The following is a 22117-nucleotide window of genomic DNA, read 5'->3' as shown; positions in this document are numbered from 1 at the left end:
CCCAACCATAAAATTAGAGAGACAGTTGAATAAAGAGATTCACAGTTTACCTGGAGCAGAAGCCCACCAATGGAGCTAGTACCAGCAGGAACACTTAAACTATGATGGATGGATTGCTGGAGGTTCAGCACGGATGAGCTGAAGAGTTAAAACTGCTAGGAGCGCCAGGTCTAAGCCTCCCCCTACTTTTGTGTTTCATGTCCAAGAGCCCCACCAGAATCTCAGGGTGAAGATCAGAGAAAAATCTCCTCATGCTTCTGGAATGGGGATGGGGAAAGCGCCGTTTTGAAATAAGCCAAGAACATTCTGTTCTCCTTACAAGTCTACCCTCAAAGGAAACTATTTTGCCAGAACCTAAGGGACTTGGGTTTTATCAGAGCCTTATTGACCTGGAGGAAAGGAAATATCCAACCCCAGTCCCCTCTAGCCTTCCTGTCTCGCCTAACGGGAAAAATAAAAGCAGAGAAGCTCTTGTGAAGGTCACAGCCCAGGAGTACAGGCTCACTAGAAGACTGAGTCCTAATCATAAGAAGGCTTCTCCTTCTCCCACACCTTACAGCCACATAGATTAGCTCCAGTATAACAGATTCCAGCTGAAAGAACTACAAGCCTCAGGCCCTATTTAAGGTGTCTCTAGGAATATCCAAAGACTACAGAGGAGACCAAAAAGGGACACTAAAGGAAATTTTAGCCTCTGAAACCTACAGCTAGAGCAAAGAGTAAACACAGCCTGTAGCGAAAATCATGTGTAATGGTGAGAAACTAGATGCTTTCTCCCTAAAATCAGTATCAAGGCAAGGACATCCCCTCTCATCACTCCTATTCAACATCGTACAGGAAGTCCTAACTCATGCACTAAGACAGAAAAAATGAAATTAAAGACACACATATTGAGAAGGAAGAAATACAACTGTCTTTGTTCACAAATGTCATGATTGCACATGTAGAATATCCCAAATAAACAACAACAACAGCAAAAATTCCTGGAACTAATAAGTGATTATAGCAAGGTTGCAGGATACAAGGTTAAATACAAAGGCAAATCTTTTCCTATAAGCAGGCAATGAACAACTGGAAATTGAAATTAAAAACACAGTACCACTTACATTAGCACCCACAAAATTAAATATTTAGGTATAAATCTAAAAAAATATGTATAAGAGCTATGTGCAGAAAACTACAAAACTCTGATAAAAGAAATGAAAGAAGAACTAAATAAAGGGAAGGATATTTTATGTTCATGGATAGGAAGCTCAATATTATTAAGATGTCAGGTTCTTCCCAGATTGATTTATAGATTAAACACAATCCCAGTCTAAATCCCAGAAAATTATTTTGTGGATATTGATGAACTTATTCAATAGTATATATGGAAAGGCAAGACTCAGAATAGCCAACGTTATTGAAGAACAAACTTAGAGGACTGACACTACCCGACTTCACTTCTTATAAAGATATAGTAATCAAGATAGTGTGATATTGGTGAAAGAAGAGGAAAATAGATCAATGGAACATACTAGAGATCCCAGAAATAGATCCACACAAATATGGTCAACTAATCTTTAGCAATGGAGCAAGGGAAATTCAATGGAGAAAGGACAGTCTTTTCAACAAATGATGCTATAACAGCGGGACATCCACAAGTGAAAAAAAAAAAATCTAGACACAGACCTTACACTCTTCACAAAAATCGACTCAAAATGTATCATAGATCTAAATGTGAAATGGAAAAGTATAACATTTCTAGAAGATACCTAGGAGAAAATCTAGGTAACTTTGGGTTTGGCAATGAGTTTTGACGATGTAACACCAAAAGCACTATCTATGAAAGAAAAAATTGATAAGTGGGACTTCATTAAAATTAAAAACTGTGAAATACACTATTAAGATAATAAAAAGGTAAGTTACTGATTGAGAGAAAATATTTACTAAAAACATACCCGATAAAGGACTTGCATCCAAAATATATGAAGAACTCTTACAACTCAAGAATAAAGAAACAAACAACCCAATTATAAAATGTTCAAAGATCTGAACCTCACCAAAGAAGATATACTGATGGCAAATAAGTATATGAAAAGAAGCTCAACATCATATGTCATTAGTGAACTGCAAATAAAAACAGCAATGAGATACAACTGCACACCCATTAGAATGGCTAAAATGAAAAACACTGACATTGTCATCCACCTTGTATCTATAGGCGTGTTTTGGTAGATGAACTGTTTGTCAGTTGTGTCTTTTGCATCTATAAATTCATCATATAGACTATCCATGTCTAAAATGTCCATCATTTTCAAGTATTCAGCAGCACATTGGATTTCATCATAATTTAAATCTCTCTGGAAAAGTGGTTTTAATACACAGAGATAATATGAACTTGTGAAATCAAAATTGGATTCCAAATAAGTCACAGTTTTAGTAAACATATTGAGAAAGTATCGTTAAACTTGGTTTCCATTTTCTATAGTCATAATTTTGGATTCTGAAGCAGTCTTACTTCCAAAAAAATGAATCATGCTTTTCACTGAATGAGTCTTTGTTGCAACCTACAGATAACATCAGATAATTCGAATACAGTCAGTTCATCCTTTTCTAGACTCTTTATGGCCGTTCAAAGATCATCAAACAGTTTTGGAGAAACAGCATATAATTTTCTGTTTTGCTATAATCCTTCTCCCATTTCTCATCCTCAATGTGTTTCTAAATTGGAGAACATTCTTCTTGTCCCAAACTTTGAAAATACGATTTTACAATAGGCCAACATTTTAATATCTTTCCTATGGCTGGCATCAATGAGAGTCATCCTTTGACACATGAAAGGCTATCTCCTTTTATTTCAATAAAGTCTAAAGTACCATTAAGTGCTTCTCCACATTTTGAGGAAACTGAAAAGTGACAAAAAATTTTCATTATAAAATCCTCAACATCATGGAGGTGCAAATCACGTCCCTTTTTAGCACTGTTGTGTACAAAGTTTGCAGGAAATTTAACAGGTAATATCTTTTTATTTTCTTTTGTAAGAATTTTATAAACTGAATGCAATTTTCCAAAATTTACATTTGCCCTGTCAGTGAAATACACAAAATGATAAGCAGAGTCTAGAGTCTATTTGGACAAGATATCAGCAATCTTTTATTTTACACGTACTGGTGTTTCATTAAAATTTTCATGGAAATTAAGAAAATGATTTCCAACTTCATTTTTCAAATCAAAGTACCTAATAGCTATAGATAACATTTTGTTTATTTTTTGCCGTGATTCAGCTTATCACTTGATATACTGTAGAAAGTATGATCGTTGATAAGATCTGAGAAAAAAGCTGTACACTGTGAAGGGCCAACATATCTATTTTCAAAATTTCTTATTTTGTTTACCCACAAAACATTTTAGTTGCAATCTCTGAACCAGGAAATGTAATTTTACTCATTTTCACAGAATGAAGGGAATGATACAATATTGTTGTGAGTTTAGCTAGGTTACTGTGTGGTATTGTTGTCTCAGCATCCATTTTGTTTGGCTAAGTGGGGGCTTTAAACTGACATTAGCTCCTTGTGCGAGTGCACAACCTTGTCAACCTAAATTAAGAGCTAAACTGAGGCAACCTCGAATTACCAGAAATTGAGTTTATTTGAGAATTGCTATGTGGGAAATGCAAACTATAGCAAGCTACAGGGGAGTCCATTGAAGGCTTAGAGTGCGCTGGATTCATGGGCAAGGAGTGCAAAGACAGGGAGAAGTCCAGCCAGAGTCCAAGCAGTAAGTTCCCCATTGGCTTGAGGATGGGGAAAGATTCTTGATGGATGTTCATCTATCAGAAGATACGTTCTGGTTTTCTCTAAGTCAGGCATTTACTGGAAGTAAGTCTCTTAAGTTTTGTTATCCTGGGGGCACGTGCATGAGATTCTCCATTTCCTATCCTCCAGTTCCATTTTAGGTCGAAATCCTTTCACATCCTAGATAAAAGCATGCAGAATCACAAACAAATGTAAGTTTCTGATAGCACTTGCCCAATGGCCTTGTGATAAAGTCTGTCCCACCTCCCAGAGTCCTCCCCTTGTGTGGTCCTTAGATAAGATCCCCATGGAGCTTACTAAAACTCTACACTTTTTGGTTTGAATTGACTGATTCTGCCTTAGCCTGGGAACCCCAAAGCACCTCACCCACTACTCCTAATAAAGCTGTGTGCCCCAGATCCTGTAGCTCTCTCTGCCTGCACCCTGCCTTGACCTCTCTATGTGGTCCCTCTAGGCATGCTGTGTACTTATTCCAAGACCTGTGAGTATTAAACTTCTCTATTTCAGTTTCCCTTGTGGTCTTTTGTTAACAGGAGACTCACTATCTGAAACTCCTCAGCTCTACTTACCAAATGTTAACTTAAAAGTCACCACAGATATGTGTGTTCATGTGTGAGGAATGCCCAAGCTAAATCAGTGGCTGCTATTTTTAATTGAGGATTGATATCTTTTGGGGAGATCAAAAAAAATTTTTAATTGATTTAGAAGTATTTGCCTATCTCACCCCAAACTTGTGAGATTTAGTCTTCATATGTGCTTTTATATCCCTTTCCCCACCCTTCCCATTCCCAAATTCTTTCCAGTATATTATTTAATATGCTTTGTTTGATCATTTACCACCATGGTCCAGGTGTACTTCTATCGGTTATTAAAAGAAAACAGATATTTAGCCTTCTTTTTCAGTGATATCTGGGTCATGCTAGTGAAGGGGAGGAAGACTATCCTCTATCCACTCTGGGTCCTTTCTGGCTGGACTACAAATTAAATTGACATGTGACCAAATGGCAGGAGAAAATCAACCAAAGCTTTATAATGTGTATACATGGGAGAGACCCGGAAAACCTGGGTAGCTCGACAAAAAGGCAGAGGTTCTCATCTTAAATACTATCTTCAGCTAAAGACAGAGGAGCATGTTGGGGGTGGGGGAAGTCAGTTATGGGAGATTACCAGAAAAGCACAGTAAACAAGAGTAAGGTTATTATACAGATTTAAGGCCTCGCCTTCCAAATTGATAAGTTTCTAGAGATGAGGTCATCCCCACTTCTTCCCAGTACAGAGAGGACAATACCTTTACAAATGGAGATTTCCCTTACAAATGTAAATGTTTGGTAAACAGAACTTTGATAAGAATGGGCTTAGCAAGCACCCTCCCAGTCTCTCGATACTTAGAGTTATCTATGGTGATGGCCTGTCCTGTGGACAGTCCTTCTATCTTAAACCGTTTTAGGCAGTTAGTGGCTGGGGGGTGTGTGTGTGTGTGTGTCAAAGTTTCTTTCAGCGTCTTCTGAGCCTTTATTGTCTTTAGCTCGAAATAATCTGCATACCAGAGTGGCACATCCCGTGGTGGCCTGCCCTGAACCCCATCACTAGCATTGGAATTGGAATCATTTTCATTATCTAAACTCTTAGAAAATATGATCATAGTATTTACAATGTTAAAAATTAAATTTGCATTATATATATATTTTTTATAATTTATTTATTTATTTTTCCCCCAAAGCCCCAGTAGATAGTTGTATGTCATAGTTGCACATCCTTCTAGTTGCTGTATGTGGGATGCAGCCTCAGCATGGCCAGAGAAGCAGTGTGTCGGTGCGAGCCTGGGATCCGAACCTGGGCCGCCAGCAGCGGAGTGCACGCACTTAACCGCTAAGCCATGGGGCCGGCCCAAATTTGCATTATATTAATACAGCAGTTAATCCACAGGCAAAGTCAAAGATGAACTATTAAAACTCATGATTACAACACACTTAAGTTGCATTTTATATTACCCCATTGTTTAGGCCTTACAAGCCACGATATTTGCATTTATATTATGGACTTTACTTTGTGTTTGTGTAAAAGAAACATTCATTCAAGTAGTTTTGTCCTATCCGATAAACTATGTGCCCAAAGTTGTCTTCAAATCTTCAACTCTTGCAAAATGAAAACAGTTTGCACCTCTGAATGTTAGTTCTTCCAGATTCTACTATTCCAATGTTTAGCTCTAATTTTCAGTCAGAGCTAAGGCCCCCAATTCTCTATTTACTCTGTAAATTGAAAATACACCTGGAAATACTGTAGGTGGAAAACTATTAGATATAGTATTGCTGGGATTAAACTGACCATACATAATGCACTTAAAATCAAATGATGGCACAACAAAATGGGAACACAGGACCCAAAGGCATTAATGAAATATAATAACAGTGGGATAATTTCATGTCAGTCAGTCAGATGGCAAGAAAGAGAAGAGAGACATATTACGGTGATGTTCGATTAAATAGTTAAATTGCAGAGGGTCTCAGACAACTCTCTCTGAGAGTTTGCATGAGCAGGAACAAGTTTATAATTTTCCCCAATGGAATAGTAATGAGAATTTCAAAGGCTCCTCTTGGCTAAATGTATTTTACATAAATACATAATGCAAAAGCTGAAGTCAAAGAGAGGTACATTCTAGTGATATTCAAAGGCCAAATTATGTGACATTTGAAAATCTATAAATACATACAAGGCTCACTCTCTCTGATTTCTTTCTTGCCTTCTTTCTTCTTGTATTTCTCACAGTCTCCCTTCCTTTCTTTCTTCCTTCTTTTGCCCTCCTTTTACTGTTCCAATGAAAAATGTCTTGCTTGTATGGCTGCTGGGAAAAGCTCTCTGATTTTGTCTACTCAACATCAATGAAACCCAATCCAATCTGTGAAAGTCAAGCTGGGGGTTCCCTCATTGATCCATGTTGAACAGTCCTATAGTTGTTGTGTGCATGCTTCAACTACCTTCTCATATCACTGTTTAAAGGCCCTCCAGACTAATTTGCAGACAAGTAATCATTTTCAGAATCTATAGGGCAGGAGTATGAGAACTCCTTAAAATAGAGAGATGGGAAACTCAGGCCACCTTGTGAGGTCACTGAGAACTGTGTCTCTCTGTTGTATATATCTGCAACCCTGGCAGCACTTAGTGCCTGGCACAATAGTCTGTCAATAAAAATTTGATAAATTTTTATCAGAATTAAGATAAATCACAACACAAAAAAGAGGGCCATATGTGCCTGGTGCATAGTAGGATTCAATAAACATGTCTTGATTCCAAAGGAGGAAAAAGCAATGAGTTTTACTAGAAGCTGGATGGGCTTTTCTCAGTTATATCTCTCTGTGTTTCCCGTGGGAGACTATGGGATACTTCCTTTGGAAACCCACAGTCAAAATTATGATTCAGTCATCTTGGAAATCCAAAAGGGCGATGAGGTACTTACTTTTAAATTATATACTTAAAAAAAAAATAAGGTCTAGAGGAGCACTTAAAAATATTCTGGACACAGAAGCCAATAGACCACGTGTATTCCTCTCAGCATTAAAACAGCTGGTTGGTGACAGAAATTGTATCCCTCTTGTTGGAATGTGGATTATATTTACTACAAAAGGAAAGTGCTCTTTATAAGGTAAATTTATTATTACCATTTCATACATGAGGAAATTGAGGCTCTGGGTAGTGAAGCTGCTTAAGATCTCAAAGTTGTAGAAAGAACTAGAAGTAGGACTCAATGCTGTATTTCTCCCAAGCATGTACTCTTAGCATTATACTGTCTTTTTTGGTCTCACTTAATGCTTTTTTAGGAGTCTGAATTTGACTTTATCTAGCTGTCAGGATTGCAGTCACTGCCTTCATATATTTTCCCTTTGCCTTTGTCCTTCCCTTTATTTTTAGCCTTTTTGAGTCACTATGTTTTAGGTATTCTCTTGTATACACATAGGGGTAGATTTTGCTTTATGAGCCAATTTGAAAATGTCTTTTCTTTAAAAGACGAATTGCCTATAAACTTTTGTTGTGACTGACGTATTTGGTCTCAACTGTTTGGTCTCTTACTGTGTGTATTATGTTACATTTACTGTGTTTCTGCATTTGGTATGTCTTCCCTGCTTTAAAAATTTTTTTTGGTACTTATGAAGAATTTGTGTTTTTGCTTTAGTTGCTGTCTGTTCTAGAGATAACCTTACTTTCTTACCTTTTAAACTGCCCTTAAACCCCCTTTCCCTTACTTTTTAGTAACCTATTTCTATCTGGTTGGCCAATCTTTCTTGGTATTCCCACACAACAGTCTATGACTTATTCTACTTCTTTTTCTTTCTCTCATATTCTCCCATATTTTAGTTGCATTCCTTTTATTTTACCAGAGCCTATAAGGTATACATATTATTCTTCCACTTTTTGTATGTGACTCAGTTCTATTTATTTTTCTCCTCTTTTTTTTTTCCCTCTTGCTCCCATGTTCCTCCTCCTGCTTCACCTCCTCCTTCTTCTTCTTTCGTCAGCTCCACAAGTTCTTTTCCTTTCTCATTGGCTAATACTGTGATGGTGCTTACATAGTATAAAATTTCACATGGCAAGGACAAAAGCTGTTACTTGATAAATGCAAATTGGTTTTATTGAGATGTTATTAGGGGATTTCTCCTTTAAATTTACCAAATGCTCCTAGTTTGGCACTAGGAAATGAAACTCCCACTGTTGGTCCGTTTGCCAGTTTTCGCAGCCATGTCTTGGTTGGATAAAGCTCACCTCTAGCAGACTGCTCAGGGAGAACGAATGTGTACAGCATTCTCTGAGTGCCTGCAGGTTTACAATTGTTCTCCAGTAGCCTTGGTACTCAACAGAAAATCTTTTATTCACACTTTCTTTGTTTTTAGAAAATGCTACTCCATTCTGCCTTAATTTGTACATTGTTTTTGAAGACTCTGATGCGGGCGTAATTACCTTGTCCTTCCAAGTTATTTCATCTTTTCGTCTGGAGACACTGAGGATATTTGCTTTACCTTTGAATTCTAATCATTTTATGTCTCAAAATTGATTCTTGCTGGTTAATTTTTCCAGTAAGTTGGTGGAATCTTTCAAGTTTTCTATTACATCTAATAATTTGTCTTGGGTCATAATTTTATACATTTGTTCTGTTCCAATGTTTTCATTTTTAGTATGTATCATGGTGCCTATTTTCCTTTTTTCCATTTCACCTACTTTCTCTCTGACTATTTTTTACTTCTTTTTATCTCATTTTCCTTCTCTTGTATGTTTATAATATTCCTTATTTAATTTTCTTTTACATTCATTCTTCCTTGGGTACCTTATAATTTTATCTTCATTTCAGACATGATTTTGTATTTTTCTTCTTCTATATCTTTTTAAGTCCAATCAACACATTTGATTTCTTCCTGCTTTTGTCCATTTCTGTGTTTAAGTTTTGAATAACAGATTCCAATTGTTTTGCATATCCCACAGGCATATATTAGAATATTTAATTTAGTTTGTGACTATTGTAGGCTGAATAATGGTCCCCAGAGATATACATCTCCTAATCTCTGGAACTTGAGAATGTTACCTTATATGGCAAAAGGAACCTTGCAGATGTAATTAAGTTAAGGATTTTGAGATGGGGAGGTTATCCTGCATTATCTGGATTGACCCTGTTGTAATTATAAGTAAACTTACAAAATGGAGCAGAGGAAGATTTTACTATAGGAGGAGGTAAGAGATGTGATGATGGAAGCAAGAGGTTGGAGTGATAAGAGGAAGGGGTCACAAGCCAAGGTATGTAGGCAGGTTCTAGAAGCTAGAAAAGGCAAGGAAATGGATTCTCTCCCCTAGAGTCTCTAGAAGGAACCAACCCTACCTGCATCTCAAAGTTAATCCAGTGAAATTGATTTTGGACTTCTGGTCCGTGGAACTATAAGATAATAAAATTGTGTTGTTTTAAGCCACTAAGTTTGTGGGAATTTGTTACAAAAACCATCTAAAATTAATACAGTGACACTATAAGTTTTTTATATTTTTGGGTTGATTTTGAGAGGAAAATTTTCATTATCTGAAATGATTTAAGTACTTAAAATGTTTGTTTTTTTCTTAAAGTTGTTTGGCATAGATGTGGTCCGGTTTTTCCTATTACTAATCATTTTGTGGACAGGATTTAGTATTTAACTTTAAACTTTTAAATATTTAAATATTAATTTTGATCCACTGTTTTGATTTTTTTTCAGGGACTTTAATTATATGTACTTTTTAATCTTCTCTAGGAAGAAGATGCTGTAGTTATCCTTATATGAGTTTCATATACCACAGTTATCCTGCATTCCTGCCATAGTATCATTTGGAGAATGATTTCATTATTTATTTCTTTTTCTCCTCTTTTTTTTTTTCCCTCTTGCGCCCATGTTCCTCCTCCTGCTTCACCTCCTCCTTCTTCTTCTTTTGTCAGCTCCACAAATTCTTTTCCTTTCTCATTGGCTAATACTGTGATGGTGCTTACATAGTATAAAATTTCACATGACAAGGACAAAAGCTGTTACTTGATAAATGCAAATTGGTTTTATTGAGATGCTTTAGGGGATTTCTCCTTTAAATTTACCAAATGCTCCTAGTCTGGCACTTCAGATTACACCATCTATTCTAAAATATCTGCCTACTTATTTGTGCCAAAACAGGCAATTTGGTGGAGTAGTAAAGTCAGAGACAACTGAGTTTGAATTTGATCTCCAACACTTACTACTTAAGGGATCTTGCTCAACTGCTTCAACCTCTCTCAATGTCAGTTTTCCTATTTCCAAAGAAAGGGGATAAAAGTATCCATGAGTTTTGTCATAAGAATTCAATGTGATAATGCTTATGAAGCACTTAACTATGAAATGGCAGTAATGTTGACTTTGCTGGAGATTTTGTGAAGATTCAGTGAGACAATACAGATAAAGCTCTTAGCAAAGTGCTTGCGACATTGATGTCTGATTTCATATGACTTACAGTAATCAATCTTGCACAGTAAAGTTGTCATCCAGGCACAACCTGAGCTCGATCCAATTTTAAAACTTGATCCATTACTGAGTATAGTAGGTGCCATATTATACAAATGACCACCATTCGTTATAACCTAAATAAGGAACCTGCTGACACAGAGGAAGTCTCCACATGAAATTATATTTCAGACTAAAAGACAATGATGCACTTTCATATTGTGTGTGTGTATGTGTGTGTGTGTGTGTGTGTGTGTGTGTGCGTATATATATGACATAGAAATACTTGCTATTGTATCCATTTTGTCTTATTACCCTTGTGACTTCCTAAAGGTACATTTACAAAATGGCATTTTAAAAGGAATTATTGAGCCCTACCATACAATCAACATGTAGAGTATAAACACCAGAGAGACAAACATGTAGATCTATGGTGTCAATGTGTTTGGATTGGGAGATGAAAATTAGGAGCCATTACTCCTTTTTTCCTTATTGCAGTAATATCTGATTGATAACTCCCTTGTGAAGAAGCTCTTCAGGCATACACAGCCCTTTTACATTTTTATCTTATTTTGGTATTCACAACAACCTTGGGATGAAGGCATTGTTATTCCTCTTTCACACATAATAGAAATAGAGGCTCAGAAAGGTTAAATGGCTTGCACAAATGCACCTTGTAGGAGTGGGAGAGAACTGTGTCTCCTGGGATTTAGTCCAATGCATTTTCTGTTACTCAATGGGATTCACTGTTGGAGTTTACCTTGGCTTTTTGGGAGTTTTGAAGGTTCTTATAATCAGGGACCTTCCCTAGCATAAGAAAATTGTATTAAAAGCCTCATGCTGTGTGATGTTATGCATAGCCATAGAGACAAATAGAAATAATGCAGCACAGTAGGTTGGGAAGGGGAGTAAAACTGTCAGGTGATAGCAGAATAAAATTAGTGAAATTCAGTTGACATAAGCATGGAAATTATTTAGTTACTTCCTGTCTCATCACCAACATGTCCATTCATTCTCCTCCTGAGCTCAGAACTTCCTACCTCCTTCCTCTAACACTGCCCTGGATGTGCATTTAAGTTGAAATGGCATAGTAGTTTCCAGCTTCTCATTTTAAGATTCTCCATGGCAGTCTGCAAGTGTAGCTACAGTTTTCCTTCTATGTTTCCCTCTTCTACAGAACCCCAACAATATTCGAAATGTGATAGCCTCCTACTGGATTAGGTCATGGTTGAAGAATTTAGGGAAATAAATTTATATAAGTAGTGTGTAGTTGAAAATAAGGTAGAAAAAAAATTCTCTTTTAAATTTATTCTGCAAAAACATTATATGATAGCTGAAGGCTAAAATAATTTAGCTGCTTAAACATACTCCTTTGAGATGTAGCCATTTGCATACATTTTAGTTTGACTAGGAAATTAATTTCACTGTAAGAAAAATAAAACAAAAAAATTTCAGTTTAAACTTCTTCTTGTCAAAGTAATTGGGGAATCTACCCAATACCGACTACTAATTAAAAAAAAAAATCTACTTTTGATTTTAAAATGTTTCCTTTGCCAATTTATAGATAGTTAATTGGCTAGCGTTCTCTAGAAAGAAACAAAACCAACAGGAGATTAGATCGATAGATAGATAGATAGATAGATAGATAGATAGATAGATAGATAGATAATGGTAGATTTATTACAAGGTATTGGTTCACATGACTGTGGAGGCTGAGAAGTCCCACAATTAACTGTTTGGGAGCTGGAGACACAGGAAAGCTGGTGGTGTAGTTCACAGGCCTGAGAGCTGGGAAGATGATAATGTAGATTCTATTCTGAGTCTGAATGCCTGAGAACCAGGAGCACTGAGGGCAGGCTGATGTTTTAGCTCAGCTCAGCAGTCAGACAGAGAGCAAATTAAACCTTCTTTTCCTTTTTTTTCTATTCAGATCCTCGAGGAATTGGTTGATGCACACATTGGGAAGGGCTATCTGCTTTACTCAGTCCACCAATTCAAATGCTAATATCTCCTGGAAACATTCTCACAGACACAGCCAGAAACAATATTTAACCAGCTATTTGGGGATCCTGTGGCCCAGTCAAGTTGACACATAAACTTAACCTCATAATGGTTGTTTTGGATATTTTTTGTATTTTGAAGCTGGATACCTGAGTAACCCTCAGTAAGAACATGATTACCCTTCAACCTTGTTCCCAAAACAGAAACAGAAGAAAAGAAGTTGATCTTGTTGATTTGCTCTTTTCTTGTTTAACCTGAGGGGTGATTCAAGGGTCATAAGGATTTATGAGCTTGTTTACCAGAAGAAAAAGAATGCCTTTAAGGACGTTATGACAACCAGATAACCAGCTCCCTGCTGCCACTGGTGCCAAGAAGTCTGGTTGCTCAAGGGCTTATCTGGAGTGAAAGAAACACAGACTTCCTCTTTGTTTCTCTGAAACTCCACCTCCAAGCCCTTAAACTCCATAAAACTCTCCTGCTTTCTTCTTTTGTTAAGGTGGATTTGAGAGAACCTATCCTCTCACTTTCTCATGTTGGCCAATTCAGATAAACGTTTCTCCATCTCCAAGCGCCAGTATCTTAGTAACTGGCTTACTGCACATTGGGCACATGAACTTGAGATCAAGAGGTTCAGTATCTGTTTCAAACTTTAAATAGCAATGTTAATAAAAATACTACCTTGGATTTGTACAACAATATGTTTTAGCACATAACTCTCCCCTCCATACCCAGGAATTAATATAAAAACAGATTTGCACATATTTTTACCTCCTCATTTTAACCTCCCAACAACCATCTAATCCCAGCCTACTTCTGGGTGAACTGAGACCCAGAAGTTTTATGACTTGCCCAGAGTCTCATATTAGGACAATCCCAAATAGTTGGGAGCTGCCTATGACTGCTCCTGTGGAGTCATATAACTGAGGTCTCAGTTCTGGCTGTTGGATAGTTTCCTTTATTCTTTTCCACTTGGCTCCTCTCTGTAGTTAAATTGAGCTTCCTCACAGTATGGTCATCTCAAGAGGGAATGTTCTATATAGGAAGACACAATGTGTGAGTGCTTTTCAAGTCTCTGCTTGTGTCACACTTACTAATGTCCCATTGACCAAAGCAAGTCACACAGCCAAGTGGGAGACCTGGTTCACTGAAGGCCACCTCAATGTAACAATCTATTTCAACAGTCTATCTCAACTTCATAACCTATGATCTGAATGTTTGTGTCCCCCTCAAATTCGTATGTTGAATCTTAATGCTCAGTGTGATGGTATTAGGAGGTGGGGCCTTTGGGAAGTGCTTAGATCACGCGAGTAGAGCCCTCATAATGGGATTAGTGCTCTTAGAGACCCCACGGAGCTCCTAGCTCCTTCTAACCATATGAGGACACAGCAAGAAGGCAGTAGTTTGTGACCTGGAAGAGGGTCTTCGCCAGAACCCCACCACACTGGCACCCTGATCTTGGACTTCCAGCCTCCAGAACCGTGAGAAATAAATTTCTCTTGTTTATAAGCCACCCAGTCTGTGCTATTTTGTTGTAGCAGCCCAAATGGACTAAGACAGAAGAAGTTAACTCTAGCTTTGGATTAGAATAGTGCCTTTCAATCTACAAAAAACACAGAATTCAAAAAATTTTTACTTAGTAGTCTACTTGGAAGCCCAAATATATAATTGGACCTTGCAGAATTGCTGCTGTGGCTGAAGAGAAGAGCCTAGCGGTATGTTCCATCTCCTTCTTGAGGTACCTTGACAAATATATTACCTTGATGCACCTTAATGAAACCTCTAGGGCTGGAGAGCAAGGCTGGATAATCTTTTTTCTTTGGATTGTCAGTGATTTAAATACATCTCAGTGTATTAATCATTTACTCCTGACTCGTGATCACTATCTTCTCCTTGGAGGGCCCCGCATTTGTCTCCATACTTGAACTTTTATACTTTGCCGTTTGCCTCATAATATGGGAAATCTCTAGAATACTCCGAAGGTATTTTGCATTCCATTTTTAAAAAATCTTTCTACCTTTGTCTTTGAGCATTGTCTCTCAATTCTCGGAAGATTCTTACTCTATTCCAAATTCAGCAGAATCTGCTCTCCTCCTCTCTGACCAAAGAAAATCCCACCTTGTTAGGCCTGGTAGGCCTTTCAGCCAAGCTGCAGTTTAGACAATGTGCGTCCAATTTTACATCATTTTAGGAGACTGAATACAAAAATCCAAAGAATTCTTACAATTGTTTAAGGATATATTTGAGTCCACCAATTTTTGTGGTATTGGTTTTCAACCATTTACATAAATAGCAATGCCTTTAGAATTGAATGAGAAACTTCTCTATATGTTATGTCCAGGACCTGAAGATTTCGTATAATGTAATTAACTAGTATCCCAGCCTATCAGCCCACTGCCCCCTTTTGATAACAAGTACTTTGTAATGCTCCTTTACTATCCTGAAATGAAAATCATATATTTACTGAACTATTTACACACATTAAAAATTAATATAATTCTCAAATTATAATGTAAATTTAAAATAAAATGAACAGAATTTATAATAAAATATTAGGTTTTTTGATATACAACTCCTGTGGCACTACTATACTTGAAGATAAATTAAGTAGCCAGATGTTTCCACCTAATTGTAGAATCCCTGAAGTGTGATAAATATAGATTAATATAAGAGTGTGAACTGAAGCCCCAAATATCATGAATAGCATTGCTGTTGGCATGTAGTTTTCTGAAGTAGCTAACAACTCGACATAAATTCCTTAGAAAACAAAGCAAGATCTTCAATCTATAAGCGTAGTAGCTACATTTCTGGATCATTCAGCATATACATACATACATACATACATACATACATACATACACGATAGTGTTAAAATACTTTGGGTTTATTATGAAAAGTTTTAGGCTCAGGTAAATACAAACAGGCTTTTCACTTACTTGACTGTCTAGTGGATAATTCTTTGAAAGTTGTGCACAATACAGAACATTTCTTTATTGTGCCAGGTGGTCTCAAGAATTACAAGATGTCGATCCTTCTAGGCTCCTACCCAGTAAATGCCTATTTGTACCCACCAATAAACACATCAATGAAAAAACATCCAATTTCCCTACAGAAGGCGATACTACTCCACTGAGAACTACCTTTCAAGTTAAAAAGTTTGTCAGATTCAGGCTGCTGTTTCCAAAGGAGGCTAGGTCCAGCACAGGTAGAAAGGATTCATCTTTTGAACTGACCCAAAAGATCAATTCTTGGATAGCCAAATCCCCTTGTTATTTGGAATCATGTAAATATTTTCTGAGTATCTTATTTTAGTGTTTAATCACTAAATTTCTTTCTCTGACAAGAAATCTTAATTACGTTTAGCCTAAATCTCTCTCTTTCTAGCTAAAGCACTATTCCTCCTGTAGAACTAAAAATCATCAGTGGCATCTTAAAATACATGTAACCGTGTTAGAAGACAGGTTCATCTCTTAGCTTTTATATCACCAGAGAAAAAATGTGACTACACGATGTCAGGCCATGTTAATGGTTGGCCATCTTGATTAGTATTGCCAGATTGGCAAAACAAGAGCTATTTTTCTTTAATTATTTACAAAATCCATGTGTTATTTTAGTGTCACATCATCTCTTTAATAGGTCTTCTAGCTCTTTTTCTCTGCTATTGAGAATAAGAAAAAGATGATGGGAGTGTGGCATTACTGGGACATATATCTCCTCAAGACTGATGCAAGATGGCCAACTTCTTCTGCTACTGTAACCTCCCCTACTTCAAAGGTCTATGTAAGTAGATAAGTGTTGGGAAGGGGGAAGTTGAAGACATTGTTGGAGTCCTGAGTCATTTGTCTAGACAGAGGCTTTTCTTTCCTCTTTACAATGGAGCAATTTGTAATTTTGCTTCTGGGCATGGCATGAATACGTGGGTTTCTAATGGGTTCAGTGAGTTCCTTGGAATGTAGCCATGTCTTACTGTGACTAGACAGAGCATGCCAGCATTGAGGAGTTGTGCAGTGCACCATCAATGGCAAAAAAGGGTGTAGGCTACACTCAGAGGATGGAAGGAGGATGGAAAAGGTTTACCTAGAGTGAATGGAAAGATCTAGAATCAGGAAACAGAAGCGCAAAAGAACATGGCTGAAGTCAGTTTTGGAGAATAGTAAAATTTTTTCATGTTTGTATATCCTTAAGTTCACCCTGTTTATTACGTTGGTTGTGTACAGATTGAAACATTGATATAACATTGATAGCAGATTTTTGTGTGAACTCTGAGGGCCTTTACTTCAATAAAATGTTTCTGTTATATACCCTTCTTCACTGAACTATTCAAAGTGAATCTATTATTTTATAGTAACGTTCATGTACTCCTCGTTACAGAGTATCGTGCTCGTCAATAATTGCTCTGTTGAACAGTGATTCATAACAATGCCTAAATAATCTTGTCATGTCTTGTAGAAAGTCGAATACTGTGCCTGTTTTTCCATCGAATTTCATGGTAATTTCTGTGTCTGATGTCCTGTGTCCAATAAATATTTGTTTTCCATATCTCCATCTTCCTGTTATTTCTTTATCTTCAGTATGACATTGGCCCAAGGAGACTTAGCCCTTCTTTTTCTTATTTAGACAAACACACACACACACACACACATGCACATGTATATTATGTTATTATGTGTATAACAGATTTTATTGAAAGTTTTGGGAATAGAGGAGATTTATATTGGATAAATGTAAGAAATTTAAAACTGAGTATTTAAAATCTGTTTTTGAACATCCTTTAAACATTCTACCAAGTCATTCTGTCATTCACTCTTATCTTATTGACTCTCCATTTTAGAAGTCAAAAGAGACAAACAAAACAAACAAATAGATTCTTATTTTCATGTACAGAATATTTCAGACCTGTCTAGAACTTACCCCTAAAACTCCTTTTATGAACTTTTTTTGTACATATCTAGTTATTCAGATCAGATACTCTGGACCTTATCCTGTACCCACCCACCTCCTCCTGCCCCCCCCACACACCAATATTACCAGACATGTTAGCAAAGGGCCTGAGAGCAGTACATTTTATTTCATCACTGAAATATATTAGATTACTAGGCTAGCTTCTAAGCAGAAATTAATTTTGGTCTAAATATTGTTTTTTATTATATCATTATTATTACTATTCATTGATTTAACAATGGAGAATTTTTGAAAATTGAATTAGTCAATGTTCTTTCACTTGCAAACGACAGAAATTCCACTCAAACTACTTTAAACACAATAGAAATTAGTGTTTGAAACTTTTATTTCAAAAATAGAATGCTTGAATTTCAAAAATAATGTGTTTGAAAACTTGTGTAGACATTTTTATTGATATTTTCCTTTTAGATGCCCATAATATACTTTGACCCTAAAAGCCCCATCCCACATTTTCTTGTTTCAGAAAAATTCCTAAAAAATTACTATTATACTTCTTGGCCTTGGTTTCCTCATCTGCAAAGTGAAAGTTTGGATCTCAAGATGCTTCCATTTCTGTTGGTGATACTGTGACTGATACTTTCTCCCTTCTCTTAAACTATGGAGTGGAAGGTTGTGCACTTGTTAAATTGTGTTTTTTCTATGGCAAAGAAGTTAAGGGAAGTGTCTTGAAGGGTCATGAGTAACCCTCAACTCGCCTATAAAGACAGACGACAAAGACATCCAGCTATTCTTTCTCTGGTCTTGAGCAGAGTTGTGCAAGTCCTGAGGCAGTCTGTGTTCTCAGAAAGTCTTCATATCTTTCATTATGATGGTGACAATGAATCCCTCTCCTTTCCCTGTTTAATTATCACATCATTCAATATTCCACGCATTTCCCCTCTTTCATCACACTGAGGGCCATAAACATCATGTAGAGGCTGGTATGTGTTAACTATCATTTTCTTTATTTGTGTTAATTAGGTTAAATATCAGGGCTTAAAAGAAACTTGCAAATATTACTTTAGGAGCATTCTGCATTTCACGAGAAGGTTGAAATAATAAATCCTTTTTTTTTTTTTTGCTGAGGAAGATTGCCCAGAGCTAACATCTTTTGCCAATCTTCCTCTTTTTTTTTTGCTTGAGGAAGATGAGCCCTGAGCTAACACCTGCACCAGCCTTCCTCTACTTTATATGTGGGTCACTGTCACACCATGGCTGATGAGTGGTATAGGTCTGTGCCTGGGGTCTGAACCCACCAACCTGGGCCACCAAAGCAGAGTGAACTCAACCTCTATGCCACAGGGCCAGCCCCAATAAATCCTTTATACCTAAAGCCAAAGACAAAACTCATCATTATCTATTTCCACTCTATTCTTCTACATTTATTTGTCAATTCATTTGTTTAATAAATACTATTTAGTGTATTCCCACTCATTTCCAAAAAAGCAACTGATGCAACTTAAAAGAGATACATGTATTTGAGGAGTACTTGAAATGATTAAATAAGAATTACACTTTAAAAATATATACAGAAACTGCATTTGGTTTGGACAATAGCAATTTGGACAACAATTAATAGTTTACAAAGCTCTGGCATTGTGTGGGATTTTCTTACTTTTCAACTCTCGTTGTAGCAGGATGTACATCTTATATTTTGTTGATAATTTTTCTAATGGCCTCATTTCCCATGAATGCCAACATGCCAGGGATATGAGATAAATATTCCTCAATGATATTTTCCTCTTCCCAGTAATTCTATCAAATCATAGAGCTCACAAGGCAAAAGCACTATGTTTGGCACCAAATAGTTGACCATTCACTGATATTACTTTCTGACATCTCTGTTGGTTTTCTCTGTTATTTAAATCATATTATGATTTCAGCTTTTATGTAGGTAAAAACTACCTTTAGATTAGGAGCTAATTTCTATAACATATACTGGGATGAATTCAAAACTAGATGACCCCTGGTAAGACATAGATTCTGACTGATCAAAACAGAGCTCACTAATCAAGCAGTAAGACTGTGTCAGAGTGTTCCAGGCCTAGGGAATATCTGCTGTGCTCACCTCTATGTGCTGGCTGTTTTACAGACATTGTACCTTTTAACTGAAAATTCTACAAAGCTGGTATTATTTTAAAGCTGAGGAGAAGGAGACTCAGAGAGAACAGAGGACTCTCCCAGGTTACACATTTTATCAATTAGTAATTGTTGTTAATTAACTGTTAACTTAAACATAATAGAAATTAATTTCACTCACAGGTTAAAAATATTCAGAAGTAGGCAGTCCATGATTTGCATGGAACCTCCAATAAGTCATCATGGACTCACGCTCTTTCTTTTCCTGCTCTGCCAACCTATGTACTTGACATTCATCCTCACATTTGCCTCACTACCCAAAATGGCTGCTGGAGTTATGGAAATCACATCTATACTCCACTCAGGAGGCAGGAGAAACTAGGGGGAAGAATAGAACAGGTCCACTGCAGCTGTGTGTCCCCCTTTTAAGGAGTTTTCTTGGAAGCCCCCCCCCCAACAACAACAGTCTTTTAAGTGCCATTGGTCAATCATAGCATCCTAGGATAGAGTGCAATGCTGCTGGTGGAGAGGTGAGGAGAAAAAGTTTCTGTTTCTAAATCAAAGTCAAAGATGGGTTTGGGGCAGACAATTTATAATCTCTACCACACACAGCTAGAAAGTGACACAGTCAGGATCTTAACCCAGATCTCACTGATTTACTTGCCCCTACATCACGCAGTCTATCATATGTGGTGTAAGCACCTAGAATTAAGAAACCAAACTTCATACCTATTTCTTTTTGTATTTATCACAGTTTCAGCATAGTATTGGTAATGATATATATTTATTAAATGGATGAATGAATGATTGCATGAGTGCAAGAAAACAGAGAAGGATAGATGAGGGGACCTGCGCCTACTGGTAAGTCAGATGGTGTATATTCCTATACACTACTGTTTTTATTTTATAAATAATTGAGGCAAAGCTTAAGATGGATTGGTGGTGGCAGTAAGAAATGAAGAAACAGACTGAATTCTCAAATTTGAATTTTTTGTATGTCTTATTGTTAACAATTAGCACTTAAAGCATGTAAGTAAAAATCTTTGAAACCTAGAAAGCACTAAAGAGCTACCAGCTTCATTCATTCATATTCATTCTTTTGTTTATTCATTTGTTTTTTAAAAATTCATCTCACTTATACGCAGAAATCTCTCTCTCCTTTTAATGACTATGCACTTGATAAATTTTTGATAGCTGAGGTCTCAAAATCTCTATTTTGAAGTACAAAATGAGATGGATAAGTAAAACAACTATCTGAATATTTCAGGAACATTTTTATCTCAATTGCTGTAAAAGCAATTATCAAGATAGTTCCCTTGATTTCCATTTCAAACACTGTGTTTGTCAATGAAATTAAATCAGCCATTCAGCTCTTGATTATTTTGTATTCTCTTTTTAAGTTAAACACATACACATGCACACACACACACACACACACACACACACATGCTGCCATTAGGTTTACCTAATCTGATTATTTTAAGAACTTTTCATTGTCTAGTGAGTTCAATTACTCTTAATGAAGATGCTGAATTTGGCCTCTCTGGCAAGTAATAATTAGACATGTGGTGAATCTGCTACTTTTTATTTGGGGCAAATTGCGTATGCCTAAATTTGGGACACAGAAGAGAAAGCAGGAGACTATTTCAAGCATACTCAGCTCTAAATTGCTTGTACTTGAAGCAAAGATTCCAGAATAAATCCAAACCTTTTTCACTTAGTTAAATCCATCACAGCCAGGAATGCCATAAGACTGCCCACATGCCTTTGATGCAGTAACATTATGCTATGTCAAATATTGCTGAAAATAGATGAGCTGCTGATTAGGCCTTGGAAATGATTTTATAATGTATAACCTCAGGTTATAGTGACATTTTTGGGGTAATAATCTGCCTCCTTAATTTGTTGGCAAGCTCTGTCCAAAGATTCAGGTTTCTTTAATAGCTATATGTGCCATGCAAGTTATTGGGCCAGTTTTAAAGGTTCAAGTTTTTTCAAAATAATAAATAAAACTAAATGTGGATATACAAACGTAGAAATGAATTACCAAAAGCAAGACAAGAGCATTTTCATTCTGATAACAAATGTCGCACGTCTCATTTTCTATTTGCTGGAAAAAAATTGATTTTGCTGGGAGAGAATATAAAAAGGGAAATGAACAAAAGGAATGGAATGCATGTGGCTGATTCTAGATAGCATGACACTTGCAGAAATCATATGAGTTTTAGGAAATACATAACAGGAGTGAGATTTACCTCTAAAATGCAGAGCCATCGCGTCTTAAAGTTGTAGCAAGAATAGAAAGCTAGTTAATGCCTCTATCTCGCTGTT

This window comes from Diceros bicornis, chromosome 2, assembly GCF_020826845.1.
Source record: "Diceros bicornis minor isolate mBicDic1 chromosome 2, mDicBic1.mat.cur, whole genome shotgun sequence".
Classification (NCBI taxonomy): Eukaryota; Metazoa; Chordata; class Mammalia; order Perissodactyla; family Rhinocerotidae; genus Diceros; species Diceros bicornis.
Note: the sequence above shows the minus strand (reverse complement) of the source record.